This window comes from Rhinoderma darwinii, chromosome 1 (assembly GCF_050947455.1).
Source record: "Rhinoderma darwinii isolate aRhiDar2 chromosome 1, aRhiDar2.hap1, whole genome shotgun sequence".
In the NCBI taxonomy this organism is placed as follows: Eukaryota; Metazoa; Chordata; class Amphibia; order Anura; family Rhinodermatidae; genus Rhinoderma; species Rhinoderma darwinii.
In genome coordinates, this window is record NC_134687.1 from 644,639,688 (window position 1) to 644,662,314 (window position 22,627).

The 22,627-nt window shown below is 38.8% G+C and overlaps 1 protein-coding gene across 1 annotated transcript in view; it reads left to right on the forward strand.

Moving 5' to 3' along the window:
- Positions 1-22,627, forward strand: part of LOC142657883 (uncharacterized) — a 55,076-nt gene that overhangs the window by 10,048 nt on the left and 22,401 nt on the right. The gene's annotated exons all lie outside the window — the stretch shown is intronic.

Below are 22,627 nucleotides of genomic sequence, written 5' to 3' on the forward strand. Positions count from 1 at the left end.
GGGGAATTATACTATGCGGGAGAAGCTATGGGGCATTATACTGTGTGGGGTCAGCTATGGGGCATTATATACTCTGTGGGGGCAACTATGGGGAATTATACTGTGTGGGGAAGTTTCATTGGGTATATTATATACAGCAGACTCGGGATAAATATTAATTCAATGGCGTAGCATGCAGATAGGAGGCAGGGTATGCAAAAGGGGTGTGGCCTAAATAATTCATTAATCGTAATCGAGGTTACGGGTTCAATTAAGGGTAATGTTGATTTAGGCCATAATCGTCCAGCCCTAATACAAATTCTCAAAGTCTTCTAGGGTGAGACCTGCCCACACATCATAATGTCGTCTCTTTTAGGCCACAGCCACATTTTAACCCCTACCCGCGGTAGAAATGTTTCAGATTTTTCCCCAAAAATTTGTGGGGTCGAAAATTACAAAAAAAACTGTGATTCCTCCATTGTTTTTTTGCATTTCGTTTAAAATTACATGTTAACTTTATTTTGTGGGTCAATATGATTACGGCGATACAAAATTCACATATATATATATATATTACTACTTTTACAAAGAAAAAACTAACTATAAAATTTTATATTTATTTCATGTCGCCAAATTTAGGTTCAGAACTTTTTTATTTTTCTGTCGATTTTGAGGGCTTATTTTTTGCAGGCCAAGCTTTAGTTTTTAATGGTACCATTTTCCATGTGAGGATTTGATTACTTTTTATTCAATGGAAGATGAGGTGACCAAAAACAGCAATTCTAGAGGTTAACAGTTTTTTTATGCAGCGTACAACCATTCGGACTAAATAATTATATATTATGATTGTTTAGACTTTCACGGACGCAGCGATACCAATTTTACAATGCTTTAGAGGGAAAATGGGAAAAGGTTTTAGTTTTTAATCTTTTTTTTTATTTTTATTAAAAATCATAAAAACCTTTTTATTTAAATTATACTTTGTTTTTGCTTTAGTTCCCCTAGGGGACTTGAACCAGCATCGTTGCATCACTTGCAATATTTACTGCATATAGGAGCACAAATATGGCTGAACTTGGGGCCCTCATTAGGCCCCCAGGCTTCCATAACAACCATCGGCACCCCGCGATCGCGTCACGTCTGATGAGCTATTAGAGGGGGGTCATTAAATGCCGCAGTCGCTATTGACTGTGGCATTTAATGGGTTAAACAGGCGGGATCGCGCTCTAGCGCATTCCTACTCATTACTGTAAAGTGTTGGCTGTATCTTACAGTCATCACCAGCTTTGTAAGGAGCGTGCTCCGACTGTGAGCCCGCTCCATACTTCCCCCTACTTGGCTATGATGTAAGTGTATACCATTGTCAGATTGGTATAAAAAGATTATATTTACAAAAGACTGCTACCAGCAGAAAAATTCCTCTTAATCCAACTGACAATGACTAAATAAATGGATAAATAAAAAAAGATGCCGTATTAAGTCGTCCAGGAGGAACAGCTGAAAATCAGGCCAGCCAATCACAGGCCGCCGCTACGGCCAATCCTCCCAACCGGCCTGATTGACATCACAGCGGACCAACCGGTGACTGTCACTGGAGGCCAATCAAAGAGCACAACGGCTCTATCCAATAGTACATGGAGTGGAGAGACACAACTCCCATCTCCTCTGACGGACGCAGAAAGCATCCAATCAAAGTGGAATCACAGCGGGGCAATGACAAGTGCCCGCCCCCCGTGTATAATCACATACTACGTCTCCTCATTGATCCCATCGTAAGGATGTACACGCTGCAGTACATCAAAGGACAGGCAGCCAGGCAATCACAACATGATTATGCAGGGTTTATAAAGATCCCTGACAAATGCATGTGATGGCATTCCGAGGGACGGGTCGGCAGATAGGTATAACATCGAAGGTGGTCAAGTGCCAATATTGTGCATCAACACAAATACATATAGAAGGCGCGCTATCACCAATGATACAATGAAAAACACAGGGTAGTCAGAACCACTGTATCATTATATTTAAAAAAATCTGTAAATTATAATAATTATTCTAAATTGGAGCGTGCGCACTGGGGCGCTATACACTCCAATAAGTAGGTGTACGAATTTAATATATTGATTAGCCCAACCGAACGACCGGCATGCACACTTTTGTGCACGCGTGTTATCCGATTTTTAAGAGGTACTTTCATTAAATGAAGGCTACAAAGTTGAAACCCTCATTGAGTCCGACAGGACTCAAAGTATTAAAGAGGCTCTGTCACCAGATTTTGCAACCCCTATCTGCTATTGCAGCAGATAGGCGCTGCATTGTAGATTACAGTAACGTTTTTATTTTAAAAAAACGAGCATTTTTGGCCAAGTTATGACCATTTTTGTGGTTATGCAAATGACGCTTGCAAAAGTCCAAGTGGGTGTGTTTAAAAGTAAAAGTCCAAGTGGGCGTGTATTATGTGCGTACATCGGGGCGTTTTTAATACTTTTACTAGCTGGGCGCTCTGACGAGAAGTATCATCCACTTCTCTTCAGAATGCCCAGCTTCTGGCAGTGCAGATCTGTGACGTCACTCACAGGTCCTGCATCGTGTCGGACACATCGGCACCAGAGGCTTCAGTTGATTCTGCAGCAGCATCGGCGTTTGCAGGTAAGTCGATGTAGCTACTTACCTGCAAACGCCGATGCTGCTGCAGAATCATCTGTAGCCTCTGGTGCCGATGTGTCCTCGCTCGTCTGACACGATGCAGGACCTGTGAGTGACGACACAGCGTGATCTCTCGAGAACACGCTGTGTCTGCACTGCCAGAAGCTGGGCGTTCTGAAGAGAAGTGGATGATACTTCTCATCAGAACGGCCAGCTAGTAAAAGTATTAAAAACGCCCCGATGTACGCACATAATACACGCCCACTTGGACTTTTACTTTTAAACACACCCACTTGGACTTTTGCAAGCCTCATTTGCATAACTACAAAAATGGTCATAACTTGGCCAAAAATGCTCGTTTTTTAAAAATAAAAACGTTACTGTAATCTACATTGCAGCGCCTATCTGCCGCAATAGCCGATAGGGGCTGCAAAATCTGGTGACAGAGCCTCTTTAAGACGATAGATCCATCTGGCCGCCTCCTGCAACAATTTGCGATCAAGATTGCCCGAACGTGGGCCCATCTTAACCAGAGATATACCCCAGAACTTCAGCACCCGGGTATCACCACCATGAAGAGAACGAACATGTCTCGATAGTGGCGTATCCTCTTTTCCATTGATGGAGAAACAATGTCGAGAAATTCTTCTCCTAAGTTCCTGTATCGTCTTTCCTACGTACAATTTCGGACAAGGGCATTGTGCTGCATATACTAAACCGCTGCTCTGGCAGTTCATAAATTGTTTGAGTTGATATGTCTTACCATCTGAGATGTTACAAAAACTTTTAGTGGCAGGCATATAGGGGCAGAATGAACATCTGCCACATGGATTTAAGCCCGTAATTGTTGTTCTTAGCCAACATGTGGAGGTAAGTGACGGTTTTGAATAGTGGCTATGGACCAGATATTCCCGTAGATTCTTCCCTCTTCTGTACGTTACACTGGGAATGGGAGAGATCCGATCACGTAGATCAGGATCTGCCCTTAGAATAGGCCAGTATTTTTCCAAAATCTTTCTAACTTCGGAGGAACATGCATCGTAGGTACCGATGCATCTGATAACGGGTGGATTCTCTAGGATTGACATTTCTGACGCGTGTGGATTCACAGAGAAGATCCTGCCTTTTTGACGCCCTGGCATAGGCCCTATGTAGATGTTTTTTCGGGTAACCCCGAGACAAAAAATGTTGAAATAAACCATCACATTCAGTTTTAAAAGATGCTTCATCTGAGCAGTTCCTTCTTGCTCTCAGATATTGACCCATTGGGATACCCCTTTTCAACGCCGGGGGGTGATGACTATCCCAATGGAGAAGACTGTTAGTAGCTGTGGGTTTACGACTGATCTTGGTCTGGACACTACCATCAGGATCCAGGGAGATCCGAAGATCTAGAAATACTACAGTTGATTCTGCAGCAGCATCGGCGTTTGCAGGTAAGTCGATGTAGCTACTTACCTGCAAACGCTGATGCTGCTGCAGAATCAACTGTAGCCTCTGGTGCCGATGTGTCCTCGCTCGTCCGACACGATGCAGGACCTGTGAGTGACGACACAGCGTGATCTCTCGAGAACACGGCTGTGTCTGCACTGCCAGAAGCTGGGCGTTCTGAAGAGAAGTGGCTGATACTTCTCGTCAGAACGCCCAGCTAGTAAAAGTAGTAAAAACGCCCCGATGTACGCACATAATACACGCCCACTTGGACTTTTACTTTAAACACGCCCACTTGGACTTTTGCAAGCCTCATTTGCATAAATACAAAAATGGTCATAACTTGGCCAAAAATGCTCGTTTTTTAAAAATAAAAACGTTACTGTAATCTACATTGCAGCGCCTATCAGCTGCAGTAGCAGATAGGGGTTGCAAAATCTGGTGACAGAGCCTCTTTAAATTCATCAAAAGCAGGGACTGGAGTGTAGGACAGGCCCCAGATTTCGAGCCTCCTTCTTAAAGTGATGTAGATCAGAACAGTTTCTGCGAAGACGCAGAGACTGGCCGCCTGGGATTCCCCGTATATTTGACTTTGGGTGATGGCTTTGTGCCCACGATAAAGTATTAACTGCAGTGGGCTTTCTGAAAGTGCTAGTTTCTATCTTGTCATTTTTTTTCTGGATCAAAAGGTCAAGAAAACTGATCTCCCGGTTACTGACTGTATATGTCAAATGGATATTGCAATCATTAGAATTAAGGACTTCCACAAAGTCCTTTTAGCTGTTCACCTGTCACACTCCAAGCCATGAAGACATCGTCGATATATCTATACCAACAACAAACGTGTCTTTTTTAAATTGTTCACAGGGGTAGACCGCCACCGATTCCCAGTATCCCAAATGGAGACATGCATAGGAGGGAGCACATGACAACCCCATGGCCATACCCTCCACCTAAAAATAATATTTATTATCAAAGCCAAAACAGTTGTGGGTTAATACAAATTCCAACATCTCCACAATAAACTCATTCTGATGAGAGAATTGTGGCCGGTATCTATCAAGATAATATTCTACAGCTTTTAAACCAGCCCAATGGGGAATCAAAGTGTACAGGGATTCGACATCCAACCCCAACAGTAAACAATTATGGGGGATATATAAACTGTTCAACTTGGTTAGAATGTCACCCGTGTTCAAAATGAATGATGGTAACGATTTTACAAAGATTTTAAGTTTATTGTCCACATGTTTTCCAAGTCTATCTATCTGTAGGTCCATCTATCCCTGAAATAATTGGGCGTCCGGGTGGTAGCTGTCTATCCTTGTGAACTTTGGGGAGCATGTATAAAGTTGACATCTTAGGTTCTTTTAATCTGAGGTATTTGTATTCATTTTTAGTAATTAGGCCCTTTTCAAATTTTAGCTTTTTAGTAATATCAGAAAGAGGATTTTCTTGAACCCGTCTATAACTTTTTGATCCCAGTTGTTTCATTATCTCCCCGATATAGTATTCCTCTTTAAGAAATACAACATTGCCCCCTTCATCACTGGGTTTGATGGCTATTCCTTTTAAATCACGTAGTTGATTCAAAGCCATACGTTCTGCATATGGAAGCTTATACTTTACAGGGTCTTTCCAGTTAGCCGAACTCCAATCACGACTGACCCCCCTCCATAAAGGCTCTAGCGTAACGATTAGAGGAAATTGGTAGCATAGTGAGACAGAGAGGCTTTAAATTAGTGAATTCTGGAATTTCTGGTTGGACAGTAATATAGGCAGTGGTTGAGCATTCCACATGTAGTTCCTCAAGGGCATTTAGAGCCTCCTTTTCACAAGGGGTGAGATTACTCAAAAATTGGGAGTGTTTTTCTTGAGTTACCTTGCCTGAGTCATGTGTTCGATCCCTTGTGAGTGATATAACCGCAATAAAATCTTGCGTACAAATAATTTAATGTCTTTATAGACTTCAAATTAATTTCCTCCAACAGTGGGTACAAATGATAGAAAAATTAGGTAGGAATCGTCCGGCTCACCCACTGATCGTCTTAGTCCAGACTTCGCTCGGATCCAGCGTGACGGCACGCGGCAAGGCAACAAGGAAAAGGGAGAAAAGATCCAGCGATTGTAAAAAGGAACTACAGTTCCAAATTTATTCCAATATTTAAAAGTTCAAGTGCAAGGGAGTGGTAGCAGTAGCCTACGCGTTTCGGACAACACTTCTGTCCTTATTCATGGCTGGTGCCTATTTGCGATGCAGGAAAACAGGAAGAACCAACTATCCTGCACCTGGGCCAAGGGAGAACTCCCTGGAAAATCGAGATGTCAGTCCACATAAGGTAAATTGGGAAAAAAAATATATGCACTTTATATGTATTTGTTTGCCAAGCGGCAGTGTGTAGAAAAAAACAGGTATAATAAAATATATATATATATATATATATATATATATATATATATATATATATATATATATTCTCGATCGTATATTCATATTTATGTGTAACCCAAATTGGATATTCCAATGGTGAATGTATTTTTTGCTTGACAACTGCATAGCAAAAGACTTAGCGTTAAGACAATTCTTGTCTTAAATGTAAATTTTAATTTTGATTTTTTAATAGTGCATCCTACATACATCAGATTGCAATCTGTGTATTCAATGATATAAATAACCCCTTCACTGTTGCAATTGATATATGATTTGATGTAAAATGTATTGATGTTCTTGGAGTCATGAAAAGCCTTATTCAGTTGTGTGAATAAGGCTTTTCATGACTCAGAGAACATCAATACATTTTACATCAAATCATATATCAATTGCAACAGTGAAGGGGTTATTTACATCATTGAATGCACAGATTGCAATTTGATGTATGTAGGATGCACTATTAGAAAATTTAAGACAAGAATTCTAGAACACTTGGGATATATTAGGAATGTTACTATTTGTAATATTTCTAATGCGGCTAGCCATTTTGTCACTAAACATAATAGATCAACAAAATCATTTAAAACGTATGCCATTGAGAAAGTTAAAAAGTCCACCAGTGGGGGGAATTTCAGTCATACCCTTCTAGATAGGGAGGCATTTTGGATCTACAATCTAAAGACTAGACTACCAAGAGGGTTGAACCTCTGTAACAAAATAATGTTCCATTATTGAATGATGTGGAAAACATGTATGGATATGAACAATTATTGTAATTATTGAATGACGAGATAAATATGTATTAAACGAAATACTGTTTGTGATCAAGGTTAATTAAATTACACACTACATGAAATTAGTTAACTGTGGTAACAGTAAAATTATGTATCTTTTCATACGCTATATGGCCAATAATATTGTTTCCACTGATTAATACGGATCATAATGGATATACAGTACCAAATTATTACTGATCAAAGAACATAAACATACATGTCTCCTACATAAAACATCTTTCTAGAAATATTGTTCCCTTACCATAATATACAACATAGAAAAAAATAAATGAATAATAATTAGGTGTCTGTAATATTAGACAAAACATTTTCATACAATTATAAATCTTAAGTACATCCTTTGAGGAAATATTAAGGAAGACAGTGGGGTACCATAACATAATCATATAATATAGAGAAACTCATTATATGTATAACCCCCTATAAACAACCTTGTCTTGTGAATACATATATTTCAAATGATTCGATTTCCAAAACGAAAACTTGCAGGGGAGTTAATATTACAAAATATAACAAAGACCAACTGAAGGACAATTACGTGTTAGTAATATTAGACAACCTTTTATTGCAATCTCAAGTATATCCCCCGATGGAATAATAAAGAAATCAGTGGGACATCTTAATGTAATTATATATCACAGAGGAATTAATTATATGCATAACCCCCTACAAATAACTCGTGAACATACAGTATACCTTTTCAAATGATTCTTTCTCTAAAACGAAATCTCACTAATATGTGATATCAGAGTATATTGTACTATATATTTGAAATTGCCAACATATACAAACTAGGTCAGAATAGTTTTTATTTTTTAAAATTTAATTTTAAATCACCATGCACTTTTTCTGTTATGTTTTATGATATGCCTTAACGCTAAATCTTTTGCTATGCAGTTGTCAAGCAAAAAATACATTCACCATTGGAATATCCAAATTTGGGTTATACATAAATATGAATATATGTTCGAGAATATATATAATGTTGTTATACCTGTTTTTTCTACACATTACCGCTTGGCAAACAAATACATATAAAGTGCATATATTTGTTTTTTCCCAACTTACCTTATGTCGACTGACATCTCGATTTCCCAGGGAGTTTTCCCTTGGCCCAGGTGCAGGATAATTGGTTCTTCCTGTTTTCCTGGGATATAAAGCTTGACTGACTGTATCGCAAATAGACACCAGCCATGAATAAGGACAGAAGTGTTGTCTGAAATGCGTAGGCTACTGCTACCACTCCTTTGCACTTGAACTTTTAAATATTGGAACAAACTTGGAACTGTAGTTCCTTTTTCAATCTTCTACAAGCGCTGGATCTTTTCTCCTTTTTCCTTGTTACAAATGATAGACCACGATTCAGTAAGGCAAGATGGGCTTTAGTGAGTGGGAAATCAGTGAGGTTAATAGCGTTGTTTTCGCATCCAAGGCCGTCCATTATTTTGGTCTCTGGCGGCTTCTCTCCCGTATATGGACAGTGATGTCAAGGCTTCCACAGAGTCCCGGAGCAGAGCCGCGTCTTTCCTCGTACACACACCCTCCTCTCATCGTCCACGCTGCGGCCAGGTAGTGAGAGCAGACGAAAGAGGGGGCCGTGAATAACGAGTTAGGGGGAGGAGGAGGGGGCATGTACTTTGAGAGAAGACGCTCCGTGTCTTTGCTCAGCCAGCACTTCCGGCTGAAAAGAAGCACGGTGTGTCATAAACTAGGTTTACAGGCAGTGGGACCAGAGGCGGAGCTCTGAAGAGCTCATGAAGCATCCGTTCGGCCCACTGCCTGTAAACGTAGTTGATGACGCGCCGTGCCACTTTTCAGCCAGAAGTGCTGACTGAGTAAAGATATGTAACGTCACAGGAAATGAAAAATTTACTCTAGATGTGGTCACGTGACCGCTAATTAGAAGTAAGTAGCTGTTTAAAAAATAGACATTATATTAGAAAGTTAAAAAGGAGCGTGTGGCAGCACAACCAGAACCACAACGTTTGCATGTGAAAATAAACAGGATCTGGTTGTGCTGCCTCACTCCTTTTTTTGCCTTATGTTGAAGGGTCATTGGACAGTGACTCAGTGTTGCTGATCGGTGTCTATCTATATTAGAAAGTTAATTGTACATGTCGCCTTAGGTTAAAATAGAAATAAAATGTATTCCTGGCATAAACCCCTTCAACTATCGTTTAAATTTTTCCCATAAATCAATAGTATAAGTGAACATAAGAAACTTTGTAATTTATATTATTACAGAAAAATTATATATTTTTTTTTCCACCTATCAGACTCCTCTCCTCATCCCTCTCTGACTTCTGCTCTGAATTTACGGATAAAATCCATACACAGGAGTCTGTACACTAAGAGATCAGGTTAAAGCTACTGTCCATAGAAGTCTACGGAGAGGGTGGAGGAAGGAGCTGCTGCATGAAGAGATACACAGATGTTGCTTCTAGTAATGCTATAACTAACCCCAGTGCTGAATTCACAGCTTCATTGCTGCTTTATAATGTCCTCCATGCTGCTGCTTGTAGTAAGTATTATATCTCACAAAAGTGCTGTATTCTCAGCTCCACTGCTCATTACTGCTTTATAATATCCTCCATGCTGCTGCTGCTTGTAGGAAGTATTATATCTCACCCCATTGCTGGATTCACAGCTACACATATCCGTAATGCTGTATAATGTTGTCCATGCTGCTTCTGAATGTAAGAGAGCGGAGCACGATCAACTCTATACTCTGTGTACTGCGTATGGGAGAGGACATAGCAGCTAGTCTCTGCCCACTCTGGAACTGAGTTTAGGGAAAACTGACAATTCGAGATAAAGCCTACAGATAAGGGAAACTGGTGAATAATGTAGGATACAAGTACTGTAATGGTTAAAAGAGTATTATTTCTCATGTTCACACACAGTTGACAGATTATTCAGGAAAATCACCAGACAATCGCAATCACATGGGTGAAGTACGCATCATCACTGACCGAAAACAAAAGGCACAAATACTCACCAGTGGGATTAGTGTAACCGAACACTAAAGGTAGTAGAAGATGGAGATACATCAATGGAGTGGATGGCAGATTAATATCAGAATTAACAGCACTCGGTCACCATACTATCTCACACCTGGGAAAGACTACAGCTTGGCAGCAGACCAAACACACAGGAAATTTAAAACAAACCAGGGGAACTACATATCCCAGAATACACACACAACCCACTTTGCAAAAAAACTAGATCTCTCTGAGGACCAACAGGTCTCACTGTACAAACAAACACAGAGACAAGAACAACATCATCAACTAGATTCTGGAAAGAATTTAGCACATGCCAGAAAAAGTATAACTAGCACCTGAGTAATCCAGGCATGTAGTGTATATATAGGCCCAATAAAAGTACACCACCCTAATTAACCAGGCACAGTTCAATTATGACCAAATCCAAACTCCGACCAAAGGCGTTGCCTAGCAATGTCCAAACACTGAGATAACAGAAATAATTGATTAGCAGCAGTCCTGAGGCTAGGGGTATGTTCACACGCTTAACTAAAAACGTTTGAAAATACGGCGCTGTTTTCAAGGGATTTTCAGAATTTTTTTAAGCCACTCGTGATTTTCGCTGCGTTTTTCACGGCCGTTTTTGGAGCTGTTTTCTATAGAGTCAATGAAAAACTGGTCCAAAAATGTCCCAAGAAGTGACTTTTCAGAATCAAGGCTGCTCTGCACCACATACTCAGGCTGACCATGGACCAAAACAGAAGGTGGTCTACGGATCACCCTTCTGAAAATAGACCCAGGTTTAAAAAGAGAACAATAAAAAGTCCTGGGTATTTTCATGCTTTGTTGTAAATCCAACTTAAAGGAAACTGGATTAATTTGTCTTAAAATCTTAAAAGGACCAATAAATTTAGACCCAATTTGCCACATGGTTGTCTTAAACTGATGTTTTTGGAGGACAATCACACTCTATCTTCCACTTTGAACAATCAAACTGCGTTTAGCACGAAGGGCAGCTGAGCCCCAAGCCCAATGGACCTTACTTCACACTGACTTCAACATCTTAAAGGGGTATTCCCATCAGGGACATTAATGATATATCCACAGGATATGTCATAAATGTCAGATTCGTGTCCCACCTCTGGGACCCACACCTATCTCTAGGACGGGGCCCACCAAACCCGTTTCTACCTTTCTGGTCCCGCTGCCTCCTGGCCACTTCCTGACTATATGGTCAGGAGTTCCGAAAACAGCATAGCTCACATGCTACGTCCATGGATATGTGTGTCCATGGTTTCCTGGGAGTGGGAAAAAGTTTTAACTGAACAAAAGTTAATGCTGTAGATGTCTTATTGCAAGCACAGATGTCACATTCCCCAACAAACCTTTCTACATCTCTCCTCATATCTGGCCACCAAACAGAGCGACATGGTCTTACACATCTTCGTGATACCTGAATGACCCGCCAACTTACTGCCATGACTGGAGGTGCGTGAGATTGACCCTGCAGGAGTAAATCAGAAATATCCTGTGTTAGCCCTGTGACCATTTTATCAGGAGGAATGATGAAAGAAGGTACATAGGTCTCCACATGTTGCTGTAGAAAACTGCGAGAAAAGACGAATGGAGCCGTCGTACTCTATGAGGGGGAAGAACATCAGAAGATTTTTTTCACACAAAACATTCACAAATTCTCTATACTTAACAGGCAGACCCTGGTGACTGGTGACTGTGACTAGAATTGGTTGGAAGTAAAACATCTCTCCGAACAAAACTTTCCCACTCCACTAATTCTCCTTAAGTCCAATGAAACAATGGATTATGTAGGAACAACCAAGGATACCCCAAAATAATTGTATAGGAGGGAGAGAGAACTAACAGAAGAGCAATAGTCTCGCAGTGGATACTTCCTTCTGAAAACTTCAGACCAGGAGTACGGGATCTTACCGATCCTCCAGACACACGAGTACCATCCAACGAACCGATGTCAATGGGTTTCTCCTGAGGTGCAGGGATAATCTCCAAATCTAGAAAATCTGCTGCAGCACCAAATTAAATAAAGACCTGCATAGAAGAGTTCATAGACAGGGAGAACTTCAACTCTCAGTATGTCCAGGCTGTTATTATAATATATCTGAGAACAATAAAGGGAGGGGTGTAAGAGGAGAGAACTAGAACTACCAGAATTTCCAGACTTTTATTATTGGATATTAGAGGACAAAACAGGGAGGCATATAAGTAAAGGACTACAATTCCCAGCATTTCCCTGGCTCCAGCTCTCACAATTGCTGACAACCTAAAGAAGAAGAAAACACTGAATCCATCACTACTCCATACAGCACAGGAGCCCTGCCCCCTCACAGAGCCCCACCCCTCATCTCACATGATCATCTCTTCTCCACAGCGCACAATAGCCACAGCCCCACGCCCCTTACATCACATGATCGTCACTGGTCCTTTATACAACACTTCTCTCCATTGATAAGCTTCGCCCCTCCTGCCCTGGTCACATGGTGGTGACATCATCACAGGTCTTTTAGCCACAAAATATTATATTTTGCACTGCTTAGCTCTGACCACTCCTGCACCAGTCACATGATCCTCATGATCCTTCATGTCACATGATCATCACCACAGGTCCGTCATCAAACGTTCATTCTTCCCACTTCTAAGCTCCGCCCCCTGATGCATCTGTCGCGTGATCTTGATATGTCGCTACTACTCTCCGCGCCAGTCACATAGTGGTGACATCACAGGTCCTTCAGCAATTGCAGCGTATTGAGGTAGAGAGCAGGTGCTGGTCGGATGTTCTCCCTGTTATCAGTCATCCTTCCCTGTATGAGTGTATACAGAGAGCAGTCAATCATTGAGTGACCCCGCCCACTGAGCTCCTACATCCAGACTGACATGGGATTTAACCCCTCTAGTACCGGTCCCCTTTGGGTTAAATACTGCAGGAATTTCAGAGAGCGGTAACTTTTTATTTCTGGTCTTTGTAGTGGTATGATGTTTTTTGTGGGACGAGTCGTATTTTGTAATGACCTAATATTAGGTACATACAACTTATTCACTAACTTTTATACGTTTTTAAGGGGGCTTGAAAAAAAGCAATTTCTTCCCTATTGATTTATTCTTGTTAATTTCGTTCACTATGCGGTTTAAGGGAATGTTCACACGTAGCGAATACGACCCACAACACGCAAGGAAATCCATCCGAATATTCACCCCAAATAGTGGGCATATAATCCTCCGCAATTTCTACTACAGAAATACGACAAGGCCGATCCTCACCGCTCCAAGTGTTACCATAGCAACACGTCCCTGCTCTTCCGGCTGTGTCCAGGTGACCCCTATAATGACATGTGACGTCTCCAGCCTGTGATTGGCCGCAGGGGTCACATGACACCTTCTTTTTTATAGATATGTAACCTGCGGTGGAGCCGCAGAGGATTTTGGGAACAATGGCGTTTTTTGCAGAACTTGACCTTCATATTGAACTTAATGGGGAAATTCTTCAACAAATGCGCATGTTTATAATCCGCACCGCAGGTTAAACCCTTTAACCACCAGATGATTTATTTTTTATTTAAATATGTATTTTTTCCCCCTCTCCGTCTTCCCAGAGCTATAATTGTATTTTTTTTTAGTCTATCCCGCGCTGGGAAGGATTATTTTTTCGCGGGACGAGTTGCCGTCTTTCAGTGCATCATATAAAGTATCACATAATGTAAATGCAACTGAAAAAACCTTTTGTGGGGTGAAATGGGAATTAAAAGTTCTGATTCCTCTAATGTTTTTTTTGTTTCATTTTTATAGCGTTCACCGTGTTGGTAAAAATGAAATTTTGTCTTTATTTTGAGGTCCATCCAATTACGGTGATACCAAATTTCTATAGTTTTTCATGATGTACGACATTCACAGAGAAAAAACGATTCATTAAAAAAAAATTGTATTGTGTCGCCATATTCTCAGAGACAGACTTTTTATATTTTCCGTCTATGAAGCGGAGTGAGGGCTTGTTTATTGTGGGACGAGCTGTAGTTTTTGACAATTTTTTTTAAAAATTAGTTTTTAGCGCTAAGGTGACCAAAATACTGCAATTCCAGCTTCTTTTGTTTTTTTCGGGCATTTAGGTATACGTAAATGTTATATTGTAATGGTTCTGAATTTTACGGATACCGTGATTCCTGTCATGTTTATTTTTATTTTTTTTATGTTACTTTAGAGAAAAGATTGGAGAGCTTTTTTTTTTTTTTTTTGTACGTAACTATAAACTTTATTTGATTACTTTTAGCAAATTGTATTACTCCCCTGGAGGACTTAAACTAGTGATGATTAGATCGCTGGTACAATAAAATTTAACACTAATGTATCGCAGTATATCGTGATTAAGCTTAAGGCGTTAATAGGAGCAGAAAGATGGCCGACCATCTATAGGCCTCCCAGCTGCCATGACCACTATCTGCACCCCGTGATCGTGTCACCAGGGGCTGATGAGCTGTTAGGGAGGACCACCCCCTCTTTCTAACATTTTAGATTCTGTGGTCGCTATTGACCACGGCATCTAAGTAGTTAAAGTAGCTGTAATACCCTTGCAGCTGGGGTTGGGCAATTAATCAAATTAATGCGTCAATGAAATGGCGAACCATTCTGATGTTGATCAGAATCGTGAATTTGATATTAGTCCCGACCGCACGGCATAGGCTTCTCATTATGGCGGGAGGGGCGCTGGAGGAAGAAGCCAATAGAGCAGCAGCGAGTCCATCACCAGCAGGCTCTCCGAACTTACATCCTCCTGACCCTTGATGTCTTCACCCTCCTCTGCACAACTGCCGGGCCGCCTCACCATGCAACAGAACCGTTGCTGCCTGGCCCTGCCCCTCATGTACTGAGCAGAAGACGAGAGGATAAGGAACCCAAGGAAAAACACTGGATCCTGCTGGCTCTAAAAGGGGAAAGGAGAGAGCCAAGGAGGATGACCGAGGAGGAGACACTGCAGCCAGGTAATTATGAAGGACCAGCAGGAAGACCCCACGCCCTGGAGACTGAAATAGAGACTGTCTAATGTAAACAGAGGAGAGCGACCGTATCGGCGTTTCTATTTCTTTATTTCCATTAGACATAAAATACATAAAATACATTGAGGAGAAAGACTGTCTCATATGCAGTGTTTCTCTCTCTCTCTCGTCTATTTACATTACAATCTCTCTCCTGTCGTATATACAGAGAGGAGTGAAACTGTCTCATATTCAAATAGTAGATAGGTTTGTTATTTTATCCTGCTTAGTCGGAGTAATTAAGGAATTACTGTGCATGCCTTTCCATTATCTAAAAAATACCAAGATACAATTATTTTACATAATAGAATTGCAGACAAAGCTAATATATAATATATACTGATAATCAGGATTGAACCTTTTATAAGTGATCATACATAGCACCAGGGACAATCTTGATAATCAGTATATATTATATAAGTGATCACACATAGCACCAGAGACAATCCTGATAATCAGTATATATTCTATAAGTGATCACACATAGCACCAGGGACCATCCTGATAATCAGTATATATTATATAAGTGATCACACATAGCACCAGAGACAATCCTGATAATCAGTATATATTATATAAGTGATCACACATATCACCAGGGACAATCCTGATAATCAGTATATATTATATAAGTGATCACTTATAGCACCAGGGACAAACCTGATAATCAGTATATATTATATAAGTGATCACACATAGCACCAGGGACAAACCTGATAATCAGTATATATTATATAAGTGATCACACATAGCACCAGGGACAATCCTGATAATCAGTATATATTATATAAGTGATCACACATAGCACCAGGGACAATCCTGATAATCAGTATATATTATATAAGTGATCACACATATCACCAGGGACAATCCTGATAATCAGTATATATTATATAAGAGATCACACATAGCACCAGGGACAATCCTGATAATCAGTATATATTATATAAGTGATCACACATAGCACCAGGGACCATCCTGATAATCAGTATATATTATATAAGTGATCACACATAGCACCAGGGACAAACCTGATAATCAGTGTATATTATATAAGTGATCACACATAGCACCAGAGACAATCCTGATAATCAGTATATGTTATATAAGTGATCACACATATCACCAGGGACAATCCTGATAATCAGTATATATTATATAAGTGATCACACATAGTAGCAGGGACAATCCTGATAATCAGTATATATTATATAAGTGATCACACATAGCACCTAGGGGACAATCCTGATAATCAGTGTATATTATATAAGTGATCACACATAGCACCAGGGACAATCCTGATAATCAGTGTATATTATATAAGTGATCACACATAGCACCAGGGACAATCCTGATAATCAGTATATATTATATAAGTGATCACACATAGCACCTAGGGGACAATCCTGATAATCAGTGTATATTATATAAGTGATCACACATAGCACCAGGGACAATCCTGATAATCAGTATATATTATATAAGTGATCACACATAGCACCAGGGACCATCCTGATAATCCGTATATATTATATAAGTGATCACACATAGCACCAGGGACAATCCTGATAATCAGTATTATATAAGTGATCACACATAGCACCAGGGACAATCCTGATAATCAGTATATATTATATAAGTGATCACACATAGCACCATGGACAATCCTGATAATCAGTGTATATTATATAAGTGATCACACATATCACCTAAGGGACAATCCTGATAATCAGTATTATATAAGTGATCACACATATCACCTAAGGGACAATCCTGATAATCAGTATTATATAAGTGATCACACATAGTACCAGGGACAATCCTGATAATCAGTATATATTATATAAGTGATCACACATAGCACCAGGGACAGTCCTGATAATCAGTGTATATTATATAAGTGATCACACATAGCACCAGGGACAATCCTGATAATCAGTATATTATATAAGTGATCACACATAGCACCAGGGACAATCCTGATAATCAGTATATATTATATAAGTGATCACACATAGCACCAGGGACAATCCTGATAATCAGTATATATTATATAAGTGATCACACATAGCACCAGAGACAATCCTGATAATCAGTATATAATATATATAAGTGATCACACATAGCACCAGGGACAATCCTGATAATCAGTATATATTATATAAGTGATCACACATAGCACCAGAGACAATCCTGATAATCAGTATATATTATATAAGTGATCACACATAGCACCAGGGACAATCCTGATAATCAGTATATATTATATAAGTGATCACACATAGCACCAGGGACAATCCTGATAATCAGTATATATTATATAAGTGATCACACATAGCACCAGGGACAATCCTGATAATCAGTATATATTATATAAGTGATCACACATAGCACCAGGGACAATCCTGATAATCAGTATATATTATATAAGTGATCACACATAGCACCAGGGACAATCCTGATAATCAGTGTATATTATATAAGTGATCACACATAGCACCAGGGACAATCCTGATAATCAGTATATATTATATAAGTGAACACATAGCACCAGGGACAATCCTGATAATCAGTATATTATATAAGTGATCACACATAGCACCAGGGACCATCCTGATAATCAGTATATATTATATAAGTGATCACACATAACACCAGGGACCATCCTGATAATCAATATATATTATATAAGTGATCACACATAGCACCAGGGACAATCCTGATAATCACTATATATTATATAAGTGATCACACATAGCACCAGGGACAATCCTGATAATCAGTATATTATATAAGTGATCACACATAGCACCAGGGACCATCCTGATAATCAGTATATATTATATAAGTGATCACACATAGCACCAGGGACAATCCTGATAATCAGTGTATATTATATAAGTGATCACACATAACACCAGGGACAATCCTGATAATCAGTGTATATTATATAAGTGATCACACATAGCACCAGGGACAATCCTGATAATCAGTATATTATATAAGTGATCACACATAGCACCAGGGACAATCCTGATAATCAGTATATATTATATAAGTGATCACACATAGCACCAGGCACCATCCTGATAATCAGTATATATTATATAAGTGATCACACATAGTACCAGGTACAATCCTGATAATCAGTATATATTATATAAGTGATCACACATAGCACCAGGGACAATCCTGATAATCAGTATATATTATATAAGTGATCACACATAGCACCAGGGACAATCCTGATAATCAGTGTATATTATATAAGTGATCACACATAGTACCAGGGACAATCCTGATAATCAGTGTATATTATATAAGTGATCACACATAGCACCAGGGACCATCCTGATAATCAGTGTATATTATATAAGTGATCACACATAGCACCAGAGACAATCCTGATAATCAGTATATATTATATAAGTGATCACATATAGCACCAGGGACAATCCTGATAATCAGTGTATATTATATAAGTGATCACACATAGCACCAGAGACAATCCTGATAATCAGTATATACTATATAAGTGATCACACATAGCACCAGGGACAATCCTGATAATCAGTATATATTATATAAGTGATCACACATAGCACCAGGGACAATCCTGATAATCAGTATATATTATATAAGTGATCACACATAGCACCAGGGACAATCCTGATAATCAGTATATATTATATAAGTGATCACACATAGCACCAGGGACAATCCTGATAATCAGTATATATTATATAAGTGATCACACATAGCACCTGGGACAATCCTGATAATCAGTGTATATTATATAAGTGATCACACATAGCACCAGGGACCATCCTGATAATCAGTATATATTATATAAGTGATCACACATAGTACCAGGGACCATCCTGATAATCAGTATATATTATATAAGTGATCACACATAGCACCAGGGACAATCCTGATAATCAGTATATATTATATAAGTGATCACACATAGCACCAGGTACAATCCTGATAATCAGTATATATTATATAAGTGATCACACATAGCACCAGGGACAATCCTGATAATCAGTATATATTATATAAGTGATCACACATAGCACCAGGGACAATCCTGATAATCAGTGTATATTATATAAGTGATCACACATAGCACCAGGGACAATCCTGATAATCAGTATATATTATATAAGTGAACACATAGCACCAGGGACAATCCTGATAATCAGTATATTATATAAGTGATCACACATAGCACCAGGGACCATCCTGATAATCAGTATATATTATATAAGTGATCACACATAACACCAGGGACCATCCTGATAATCAATATATATTATATAAGTGATCACACATAGCACCAGGGACAATCCTGATAATCACTATATATTATATAAGTGATCACACATAGCACCAGGGACAATCCTGATAATCAGTATATTATATAAGTGATCACACATAGCACCAGGGACCATCCTGATAATCAGTATATATTATATAAGTGATCACACATAGCACCAGGGACAATCCTGATAATCAGTGTATATTATATAAGTGATCACACATAACACCAGGGACAATCCTGATAATCAGTGTATATTATATAAGTGATCACACATAGCACCAGGGACAATCCTGATAATCAGTATATTATATAAGTGATCACACATAGCACCAGGGACAATCCTGATAATCAGTATATATTATATAAGTGATCACACATAGCACCAGGCACCATCCTGATAATCAGTATATATTATATAAGTGATCACACATAGTACCAGGTACAATCCTGATAATCAGTATATATTATATAAGTGATCACACATAGCACCAGGGACAATCCTGATAATCAGTATATATTATATAAGTGATCACACATAGCACCAGGGACAATCCTGATAATCAGTATATATTATATAAGTGATCACACATAGCACCAGGGACAATCCTGATAATCAGTGTATATTATATAAGTGATCACACATAGTACCAGGGACAATCCTGATAATCAGTGTATATTATATAAGTGATCACACATAGCACCAGGGACCATCCTGATAATCAGTGTATATTATATAAGTGATCACACATAGCACCAGAGACAATCCTGATAATCAGTATATATTATATAAGTGATCACATATAGCACCAGGGACAATCCTGATAATCAGTGTATATTATATAAGTGATCACACATAGCACCAGAGACAATCCTGATAATCAGTATATACTATATAAGTGATCACACATAGCACCAGGGACAATCCTGATAATCAGTATATATTATATAAGTGATCACACATAGCACCAGGGACAATCCTGATAATCAGTATATATTATATAAGTGATCACACATAGCACCAGGGACAATCCTGATAATCAGTATATATTATATAAGTGATCACACATAGCACCAGGGACAATCCTGATAATCAGTATATATTATATAAGTGATCACACATAGCACCTGGGACAATCCTGATAATCAGTGTATATTATATAAGTGATCACACATAGCACCAGGGACCATCCTGATAATCAGTATATATTATATAAGTGATCACACATAGTACCAGGGACCATCCTGATAATCAGTATATATTATATAAGTGATCACACATAGCACCAGGGACAATCCTGATAATCAGTATATATTATATAAGTGATCACACATAGCACCAGGTACAATCCTGATAATCAGTATATATTATATAAGTGATCACACATAGCACCAGGGACAATCCTGATAATCAGTATATATTATATAAGTGATCACACATAGCACCAGGGACAATCCTGATAATCAGTGTATATTATATAAGTGATCACACATAGCACCAGGGACCATCCTGATAATCAGTATATATTATATAAGTGATCACACATAGCACCAGGGACAATCCTGATAACCAGTGTATATTATATAAGTGATCACACATAGCACCAGGGACAATCCTGATAATCAGTGTATATTATATAAGTTATCACACATAGCACCAGGGACAATCCTGATAATCAGTATATATTATATAAGTGATCACACATAACACCAGGGACAATCCTGATAATCAGTATATGTTATATAAGTGATCACACATAGCACCAGGGACAATCCTGATAATCAGTATATGTTATATAAGTGATCACACATAGCACCAGGGACAATCCTGATAATCAGTGTATATTATATAAGTGATCACACATAGCACCAGGGACAATCCTGATAATCAGTGTATATTATATAAGTGATCACATATAGCACCTAAGGGACAATCCTGATAATCAGTATATATTATATAAGTGATCACACATAGCACCAGGGACAATCCTGATAATCAGTATATATTATATAAGTGATCACACATAGCACCAGGGACAATCCTGATAATCAGTATATATTATATAAGTGATCACACATAGCACCAGGGACAATCCTGATAATCCGTATATATTATATAAGTGATCACACATAGCACCAGGGACAATCCTGATAATCAGTATATATTATATAAGTGATCACACATAGCACCAGGGACAATCCTGATAATCAGTATATATTATATAAGTGATCACATATAGCACCAGGGACCATCCTGATAATCAGTGTATATTATATAAGTGATCACACATAGCACCAGGGACAATCCTGATAATCAGTATATATTATATAAGTGATCACACATAGCACCAGGGACCATCCTGATAATCAGTGTATATTATATAAGTGATCACATATAGCACCTAAGGGACAATCCTGATAATCAGTATATATTATATAAGTGATCACACATAGCACCAGGGACAATCCTGATAATCAGTATATATTATATAAGTGATCACACATAGCACCAGGGACAATCCTGATAATCAGTATATATTATATAAGTGATCACACATAGCACCAGGGACAATCCTGATAATCCGTATATATTATATAAGTGATCACACATAGCACCAGGGACAATCCTGATAATCAGTATATATTATATAAGTGATCACACATAGCACCTAAGGGATAATCCGTATATATTATATAAGTGATCACACATAGCACCAGGGACAATCCTGATAATCAGTATATATTATATAAGTGATCACACATATCACCAGGGACAATCCTGATAATCAGTGTATATTATATAAGTGATCACACATATCACCTAAGGGACAATCCTGATAATCAGTATTATATAAGTGATCACACATAGTACCAGGGACAATCCTGATAATCAGTATATATTATATAAGTGATCACACATAGCACCAGGGACAATCCTGATAATCAGTATATATTATATAAGTGATCACACATAGCAC